We start from the raw sequence: 9,901 nt of genomic DNA on the forward strand, positions 1-9,901 counted from the left end.
GTGAGTGTTATCGCTCTTACCGGTTCACACTCCATGCCGCGTACGCTGCTTGGATGCTTGTGGTCGCATGCGGTAGCCGCGCAGATGCTGTGAGAGGGGTGGGGCTTGGAGGTGGGGCATGAGTGAAGCAGAGAGGGTGGGGGAGTGGCGTGAAACCTGTTTTTCTTCAAATTTTCAGTCGAAGTCTGCTCTCTTCTCAATGTTACAGACTGCTGCTTTAAAGTCTTTGTCAGTATCTCTGTCTCTCTCTCTCAGCTACAAACACTAACCCGGATAAGCATGACGGTCAGAAAACTAAACAAATAGCTTCCGGTTTGATGACGTAGAGAGCAGACGTGAGAGCAGGGAGCTCCAGCCGAACTTTTCATTTACCTTTCAAGTCTACCAGTTTAACTGTGCTTTTCCTTGGACTGACTCGTGCATTGCTCAATCTTATGTAAGAAGGTACATTGCGACGTTATGAGCTCCTCAAACTCTAACCCTCAGCCGGCAGTAACAACTCGGGCAGCTAGCGTCTCAGCTAAGCTAGCCAGCATGGCCACCGCAGCCGCACCTGAACTCCCACACCGGGGGGGCAGAAGCGCCGACAGCGGAGGCCACTTCGACCCAGTCACCAGGACCGACCTTGAGGCTCTTTTCACTAAACAACGTGATAGCTTCAAAGCTGACATGGCTATCCTGATCCAACAGTCAACTGAATCTCTGAAGCAGTCAGTGGACTCACTGGGTCAGCAGGTGACGTCATTTAATAACCGTCTTACTAATACTGAAGTCGTGGTGAGTGAAAACTTCGAAAAAAATCACAGAGATGGAAGCTGTTGTTAAGACCTTACAATCCCAAGCCACGGTTCTCCTGGAACGAGTAGACGACCTCGAGAACCGGTCCAGGCGCTCCAACCTGCGGATTATCAACATACCTGAGGGGAGCGAGAGAGACCAGGACCCGACCAAGTTTGCTTCCAACCTGCTGATGGCGGTGATGGGGCCGGACGTTTTCGACAGTCCTCCCGAGATAGAGCAAGCTCACCGCTCTCTCGGCCCCAGACCAGGTGATGCCGGCGCCGGGAAACCGAGAGCCTTCATCATTAAATTCCTCCGCCTCCAAGAGAAGGAAAAAGTCCTCCGATGGGCCAGACAACATAAGATGGATTACCGCGGCTCCGAGCTGAGAGTTTATCCGGACATCAGCGCTGCTCTGGCCAAAAAACGGGCTTCATTCAATACCATCAAAAACTCTCTCTACCTGAAAGGAATAAAATTCCGCCTGCTGCACCCTGCCCGTCTCCAGGTCTCGTTCCGAAATGAGAACTTCTATTTTGACTCTCCAGAAAAAGCCCAGGTTTTTTACAACGAGCGCATCGCTCCCACCGGTTAGTGGATTTATTGAGGATGCCGGCTTTATCTGGACCCTGTGCACGGTAACGTTTGGACGTTTATAACGATCAAGATGTAATTCCAAAGGGCTACTTAAGTTGTTTTTTGTTTTGTTTTTGTTTTTTGTTATTTATTATTTTTATTATTATTTTATTTATTTTTTTATTATTATTATTATTATTTGTTATTATTATTAATTTTTTTTATGTTATATTTTATTATTATTATTATCATCATTATTATTATTATTGTTTTTATTATTTAATTTTTTTTTTTTTTTTAACTTATTTTTCTCTAATCTGAATGCTGATATGGGATTATTACTGCCCCCTGATATTTCTGTTTATTTTGCACCTATTATACATTGTAGACACATTTGCAGATTTAGGAGCCCCGTCTGCTCGGTGAGTGTTAGGTTCATAAGTTTATGTCACACGGAAGTAACAGAGTCTATGGAGTCCCGCTGCTAGTTCTCGTTCTTAGGACATGCTTAGGGAGGTTTAGGTATGTTTATTTGTTCCCTGTTCTAAGGGTTTTTGTTTTGGGGTATTGGGGTGGTAGATCCTACAGATTTGCTTCTGTCTCTATTTTTGTCTGTGCTTTTGTAACACCACGTTCTTCTACCATGCATTGGTTTTTCCTACCATATACTTACATATTAGTCTATGGCTAATACTACAAAAAAAAGGGTATCCTCTCTCAGATTTGTCTCTTGGAATGTTAAAGGGATCAATGGTCCAGTAAAAAGGGGTAGAGTTTTTTCCCATTTGAAACATCTTAAAACGGAAATTGCTTTTTTACAGGAGACGCATTTGATCGCTAAGGATCACCATAGGTTAAAGGCTTCATGGGTTGGCCAAAGTTTCCATTCCAATTTTAGTAGCAAAGCAAGGGGTACAGCGATTTTAATACATAAAAAAATACAGTTTTACCCAACAAACGTTATAGCTGACCATCAAGGCCGGTTTGTTATAGTCTCAGGCTCCCTCATTAATGTACCTGTTGTTCTTGTTAATCTCTATGCACCAAATTGGGACGATGAGGCATTTATTAAGAAAATAACCTCACTTTTACCAGACTTAACTTCCCACCACTTTATCTTAGGAGGCGACCTTAACTGTACTATAAATCCTTTGCTAGACAAATCCTCCCCACGACAGGATTCCCCTTCTAAAGTTGCTAAAGCAATTTTAACGTTTATGGATCAAGTAGGAGGTTTGGATCCATGGCGCTTTATCTATCCTGATAAAAAACAAATTTCTTTTTACTCTCAGGTCCACAAAACATTCTCAAGAATTGATTACTTTTACATTGAAAATTATTTTCTTCCTGTCGTCGAGAACATAGAATATTCTACGATAGTGGTATCTGATCATGCTCCAGTGCTACTCGACCTTTCGTTTACACTTTTACAAAAAACACGCCCCCCATGGAGGCTGAATTGCACATTGCTTAATAATGAGGACTTTAGCCAAACAATATCCAAAGTAATCGATGATTTTCGTATCTCCAACAAGTCTGATCTCATATCCCCATCTCTACTGTGGGAGACATTAAAGGTGGTAGTCCGAGGAGAGATTATTTCTTATTCTGCAAGAGTAAATAAACTCAAAAAACAAAAACAGGAACAACTCATGAAAAGCATAACAGAATTGGACAGAAAATTATCAACATCTCCATCCCCTGAATTAGATAAAGAGAGGCAAACCCTTCAAATGGAATATAACTTGCTGTCAACACAAGAAACTGAAAAATTAATGTTACGATCGCGTGGATTTCTCTACGAACATGGTGAGAAGGCAGGACGCCATCTGTCACGCCTAATAAAAAACCAATCTGTATCCCAGCAAATTAAACAGATAAGAACCCCTTCAGGTGAACTTACAGTAGCGCCATCTGTCATAAATGAAACCTTTAAAACATTTTACTCTGAACTATACACGTCACAATCCCTACCTGACAAAACAAACATGATGAGCTTTCTGGATAACCTAAATTTTCCACCCATTTCTGCTATCCAGAAGAGTGAAATGGATCGACCCTTAGAATCTCGTGAAATAGCAAACTCAATTAAACTAATGCAGAGTGGCAAGGCCCCTGGCCCTGATGGTTACCCTATAGAGTTTTATAAAAAATTTGCTGATAAATTAACTCCTCTTCTCTTAGACATGTTCAATGACTCTCTGGACCGGGGAGCTCTGCCCCAAACTCTCACAGAGGCATCAATAACCTTATTACTAAAGCCGGGTAAAGAAGATTCCGAGTGTAGCTCTTACCGTCCTATCTCCCTTTTAAATGCTGATTATAAGATTCTAGCTAAGGCACTGGCCTTACGTCTTGAATCAGTCATGCCAAGCATCATCTCACCCGACCAAACCGGGTTTATGAAAAACAGACACTCTTTTTCCAACGTCCGCCGCCTCCTCGACCTTCTTTTCTCTCCCGCATCCAGGGAGACGCCAGAAGTGGTGGTCTCCCTGGATGCAGAAAAGGCTTTTGATAGGGTGGAGTGGAGTTATTTATTAGAGGTCTTAAAGAGGTTTTGCATTGGGTCTAGGTATACATCTTGGATTTCACTCTTATACTCTTCCCCTAAAGCATCTGTAAGCACTAATGAGATGAAATCCCAATATTTTACACTTAACCGAGGAACCCGCCAAGGGTGCCCTCTGAGTCCACTGTTGTTTGCTGTGGCAATCGAACCTTTATCTATTGCACTTGAATCGGCCAGTTTTAATAAAGGAATCTACAGATGTGGTTTGGAACATACACTTTCCTTGTATGCAGACGATTTACTATTGTTTATTTCTGATCCAGTAACCACCATCCCCAAAATAACTGAATTGCTAAACCGTTTTGGAGCATTTTCCGGCTAGAAGTTGAACTTCTCAAAAAGCGAATGTTTTCCTGTTAATAACTTAGCCCTCGGGATCCCTGATGTGTGTTTTCCATTTAAAGTGTCTAAAAGCAGCTTTAAATATTTAGGAGTGCATATTTGCCGCAAGATTTCAGATCTCTACAAGACCAATTTTCAACCCCTAATTGAAAAGCTTAAATCAGATCTGGAAAGATGGTGTAACTTGCACATAACTATAGCGGGAAGGGTAAACTGCATCAAAATGAACGTGCTTCCACGTTTTCTCTATCTTTTCCAATGCTTGCCGATCTTTTTACCCAATTCCTTTTTTCGTGCTATCAATAGGCTAATTTCATCTTTTATATGGAAAGGCAAGACTGCCAGAAAAAGGAGAGAGCTTTTACAAAGGCATAAGTCGGTTGGTGGTTTGTCACTCCCTGATCTAAGACTCTACTATTGGGCAGCCAACATAAACAAAATGACTCTCTGGATTCGCGAACCTGAATTAATCTGGTGTAAACTAGAAGCTAAATCCTGTTCTACGTCACTTCTAGCTTTACTTACACAAATATTGCCCTTTCGACCATCCCAATATACATGTAACCCAATTGTCGTCTCCACCCTTAAAATTTGGCTCCAATTCAGACGTACTTTTGGACTCATAGGACTGTCCAATTACAGCCCCATACATAACAACCATCTCTTCCTCCCTCCTAGCATTGATAATGCCTTTTCTCTATGGCAGAGATCTGGCCTTGTTAGGCTAAGTGATCTATATATTAACAATGTCTTTGCTAGCTTCAACGAATTATGTGGAAAATTCAACCTCCCAAAATCTCATCTATTCCGATACTTCCAGATTCGTAACTTTGTTAAATCCAATAGCAGCTATTTTCCTAATGCCCCACCTAACTCAGTAATTGACTTAATTTTGGACATTCCCACAAATCAGAAAGGCCTTATCTCCAAAATATACACCTTAATATCCCATCTCAAAGAGACATCTCTTTATAAAATCAAGAAAGACTGGGAACTTGGTAGGGTTATTGATGACGGCGTCTGGGACTCAGCATTAACTCGTGTAAATAATAGTTCATCTTGCTCCAGGCTTAATCTCATACAATTTAAGGTTGTCCATCGTATTTATTTTACCAATTCTAAACTTTCCAAAATTTATCCCGAGGTCGCAGACGTATGCAATAGGTGTCACATGTCACCAGCAAACATGACTCACATGTTCTGGTCCTGTCCCCGTCTGCAAGATTACTGGACGGCTGTTTTCAAACATCTTGGAGAAGCACTAAATGTGAAATTGACACCTTGTCCTGAATTGGCTATTTTTGGATTAATAGACCATAAAAAAATTAAGAAAAAGTTCAAGGATAGTCTTGCTTTTGCTTCTCTATTAGCGCGGAGAAGAATTTTGTTGGAATGGAAGGCACCAGGGGCCCCAAAAGCTTCACTGTGGCTTAAAGATCTCATGTTGCACATAGACCTGGAGAAAATTAAATATGATCTGAGGGGGGCACCTGGAAAATTTGATTCAGTTTGGGGCTGCATGATTAGCTACATAGCTAGAATGAAGACACTGCAGGACGGGTGAAGCATCCACTTTTGAAACCTGACTTTTGATTGCTTTTTTCTTTTCCTCCAGGCTTCATCTCGGCCCATTGAAACATTTTTACTTCTCAGTTTTGTTTTGTGGTGTTTTCTGTTCATTTATTTGTGTTGTACTTGCTGCTCTCCCTTTTTTTTTTTTATTCACATGTTCTTGTACGGTAAGAAGGAAGGATGTGGGTTATTACTGATTTATAGCATAATCTTGTAGGATTGGGGAGGGCTGGGGAAGGGAAGGGAATGAGGGGTTGTTGCTTTTGTAAAAATGAAAAAAAAAAAATTGTTTGTACTTGACCTTGTCACATGAATAAAACATTATAAAAAAAAAAAAAAAAGAAAACTAAACAAATAACCCGCAAAATTATTTAAGTCTTTGAGCTGCGATGTAAGACGCTGGTTCTGCTCTCGCTGTTGAACCGCCGCTACGCTACAGGTAGTAATATTTCACAGACGGAGCTTCGCTTCTGCTCCACCTGGTAGTGACTCTCACACCAAACCTCTGCTTAAAGCTGCAGCATCTAACTTAAAAAAAATACATTTTACATACATATTAAAACTTTCGCTGCCCTAACATGAGACAGATAATCTCTGAAAAAATAATTGGTGTCCTCCCTGTTCTGCATAATTTCTCCACTCAGTCAGAAACAGCCAATCAGAGCTAGCAGTAATCAGCTAGCCGCCATGCTATCAGGAAGTTTTCATTCAGTAACTCTGGATTGTTTATTGTAATGGAACTTGTTTTTGCCTTTGAATGTTAAGTTTTATACTTGAAGGTTTTTGGAAATGTTGAGAGGTTTTATTTTGGCTCTTTGCATTATTTAGCCTCTTCAGAGCCTTCATATGTTATCAGTCTGTTAAAGGTAGTATTATCAATAGCAGTACAATTTGCACAATGCCTGTTTTCTTATTAGAAAAAGTTTTTAAAAACAAGTTTTTGTCTATATGAAGGTGAATTCATGGTTCCTTTTTCCCCATAATGTAACCGGTAGTGTTTATGATAATAATAATAATAATTATTATTATGTGATCGGTAGCGGTGACCGGCCCTCATAGGTGATCTGTATCGGTAGGAAAAAACCTGATCGGCACATGTCTAATATATATATTTTGTGTGTATGTCAAGTCTGTCATTTATATATGAAAGTATGTGTTTCGGCTTCTTTTTTCCATAGATGGAGGATCGTGGTCCATGGTGGAGTAGATGGATTTTCCAGGTTAATAGTGTACCTTGATGCTTCCACCAACAATAGAGCTTTGACTGTTCTCCATAGCTTCATATCGGCAGTATGGTGTACCTTCTCGAGTTCGGTATGTTTTGCACTCATTTTTCTACAATGCATCACACTGAAAATTTAAGAACTACATGTGAGACAGAAATAATTATGTTTAGCCTAATTTTTCAACAGTAATTCAGTGTTCTAATTTAATTTATCACGTTATTATAATTGCATTTAATGTTTATGTGATACAGATGTAATATGGATTACTTACTGCTGCATTATCATTTAAAAATCCATATATTGAATTTCTGGTTGCATTGTCTTTTTACATTGTGCTGGTCAAGGATGTAGTTCGCTCTTTTTTCTTTTTTTTTTGTTAATCCTTTAATTACTTGTACTCATGTCTACAGATCTGACAAGGGGGGTGAAAATGTGATGATTGCTCAGTTTATGGTCCAAACTAATGGAGTGAACAGGAATTCTCATATGACTGGAAGAAGTGTGCATAACCAGAGGTATGAGGGGGTTGGGAGACTAAGCGTAAAAATACTGTTGAAGGCAAAAAAAAAAAAAACATTTACTGTGCCAGAGTTTCTCTGTGATAATTAACATTAATATCCAATTTCTTCATATTTTTTAATATGTTCATACCATTTTTTTCTTAAATGTACTGAATTTATACTCGATCTAACATCATTTGTTGTATATTATCGTTAGTTTGTATATTATCTGTTGTACAATGTGTGCTAAAGAAGAAATGCATTTTATTCCCATACAGAATAGAGCGCCTTTGGAGAGATGTTTATGAGAATGTGCTCGATCTGTACTACACAGTCTTCATGCAAATGGAAGCCGAGGGAATTCTAAATCCAGATGATGAGATTGAGTTGTATTCACTACACAGATGCTTCATGCCACCGATTCAACATGGCCTTCACTGCTTCAAGGTGGCATGGAATAACCATGGTCTACGAACTTCGAGCCACTATACACCTTTGCAGTTGTGGCTACTAAATGAGAAGGAAGGACGTGACTTTTCGGAGGTACTCTCCCATTTTGTACTAGCTTATGTACACTCACCATATTCTTTGTGTTTAGGTTGGTGATGACTATGGTGTAGACTGGGAAGGTCCACATACCCCATCCACTTCTAACGTCAGTATTCCTGAGGTCCAACTTATGCGCCCATTAAACGCAGAAGACCTTGCGGCATTGCCAAGCACCGATGTTCCTCTCACACAGACGCTGGGAGTTTATATTGAAACTGTTCAGGCAATGACAGCTTTGTTGCTCCCATAATCTTGACTCAGTCTTAATCTTTAGAAATTTTGCCGTTGTGAATTTCATTGTAAAAGGTGCACCGGTGGCAATTCTGGATGATCGACAAATGACAGTCTTTAAGAAAAGAAAAATAATTATCTGCTGATTAACTGTCTTAATAAATGGCTTCCCTCCCCGGTTTATTATTGTTTCTCAACTGTTCCTGCTTTGCTAGAGCAGCGGTGCAATACGTCAGTGATCTTGGAAGGTTTTGAGTCGATCTCCGCATTAGGTGACAAACTGAACGACGCAAGGACGCTGAGACCACGTCCTCCTCTGACTCCTTATCAAAACGTTCAAAACTTTATTAAAGAACAACAACAACAAAAAAAATCAAGTTCAAATTAATGACACAACAAAAATAATAATCTCAGTAATTAATGTTTCGGTTCCATTACCAACATAACCAGCAGTGCAGGAGTTTTAAATTAACTAATCAACCACCGCTGTGTTCAGGGAGGCTTATTAGTAATCGCAAAATAAGCCTGAAAAACTGATATCGTGACGGGCTGAATGTTACGTTTTTAACGTTATCGGTGCTCCAGAAAAGGAGCAGGAGGTTGCCATGGCAACGGTTGTGCTTAAACGACAGAGACAAAAGGTGAGAGTGGTTTTGAATTGATCACCTGTTCAAGTTGTTTACCTTTGCTGTGGTTCATCACAGCAGCTGTAGTTTCTGAACGTTCAATAAACGACAAACTTGGACTAATTATGTCGTTCTTTATGACTATACGTCATTTACAACAAACATCAAACACGGTAAATATGTTTCATTAAGTAACAAACAAATGGCTTCTACCGCGATAATTATGTGAAATTAAGTTGTCTAATTTAAAAATAATAGTTGTATTGCTCTCTGGCATCTCGCTTTGAGCTCAGAGTATGAGAGGCTTTTCCTCTATCTATTTTTTTTTTGCTTCTTATTTAGTGGAAATATTGATGTTGATGAGATTTTCTCCAAAATAATCTTTTTCAACCTTTATAGCTCCACTGTTGAAAATGAGGCTCTAACATTCACAAATGACAGTGAAATAAAATCCAGTACAACAACTGATTTGAGTTGAGGTGATTCCTCTGTAACCTTTTGGAGGAAAAATATCCCAACTTCAGAAGATGAGCTTTAACTAGGGTGACCAAACGTCCGTATTTCCCGGGACATATCCGTATTTCACGTCCTGTCCCGGGCGTCCCGGGTTTTTTTTAGAAAGTGAGGAAATGTCCTGATTTCACTGCGCACGACGCTGCGTGTGACGTAATCCCTGAGCCGCGTCAGTGCGGGCAGCCCTGCTCTTAATCAAAGGCTCTGTTCGAAATCCTGGGCTGCATCCTCCAAGGATGCGGTCTACCTAGACTGGATCCTTCGAAGTCATTAAAAATAAGGAGGCCGGGAGAGTTTTGGCTGTAAATTCGAACAGGTCCTCCCTTCGGCGGGTTTTACCGGCGTATGCTTTGTTGCTTAGCAACCGTGAAAGTTGACACACAAAGCAGGAAAAGAATGAAAACCGAAGTTTTC

At 40.1% G+C, this 9,901-nt stretch overlaps 1 protein-coding gene and 1 long non-coding RNA gene across 2 annotated transcripts in view; both read left to right on the forward strand.

The window, feature by feature from the left end:
- Positions 1–7,134, forward strand: part of LOC119780745 (A-kinase anchor protein 13-like) — a 27,637-nt gene extending 20,503 nt beyond the window's left edge. The window contains exon 7 of the mRNA XM_038280895.1: positions 7,021–7,134. The gene's annotated coding sequence lies outside the window, so the exon portion shown is untranslated. The remainder of the gene's footprint in view (positions 1–7,020) is intronic.
- LOC119780746 lies at positions 7,131–9,500 on the forward strand. The gene is made up of 3 exons (XR_005280444.1): positions 7,131–7,156; positions 7,479–7,583; positions 7,847–9,500. It is a non-coding gene; the product is annotated as an uncharacterized LOC119780746 (long non-coding RNA).
- Positions 9,501–9,901: the final 401 nt, after the last annotated feature.

Source organism: Cyprinodon tularosa, unplaced genomic scaffold (assembly GCF_016077235.1).
Source record: "Cyprinodon tularosa strain WSP-4 unplaced genomic scaffold, ASM1607723v1 ctg1653, whole genome shotgun sequence".
NCBI classification, from domain to species: Eukaryota; Metazoa; Chordata; class Actinopteri; order Cyprinodontiformes; family Cyprinodontidae; genus Cyprinodon; species Cyprinodon tularosa.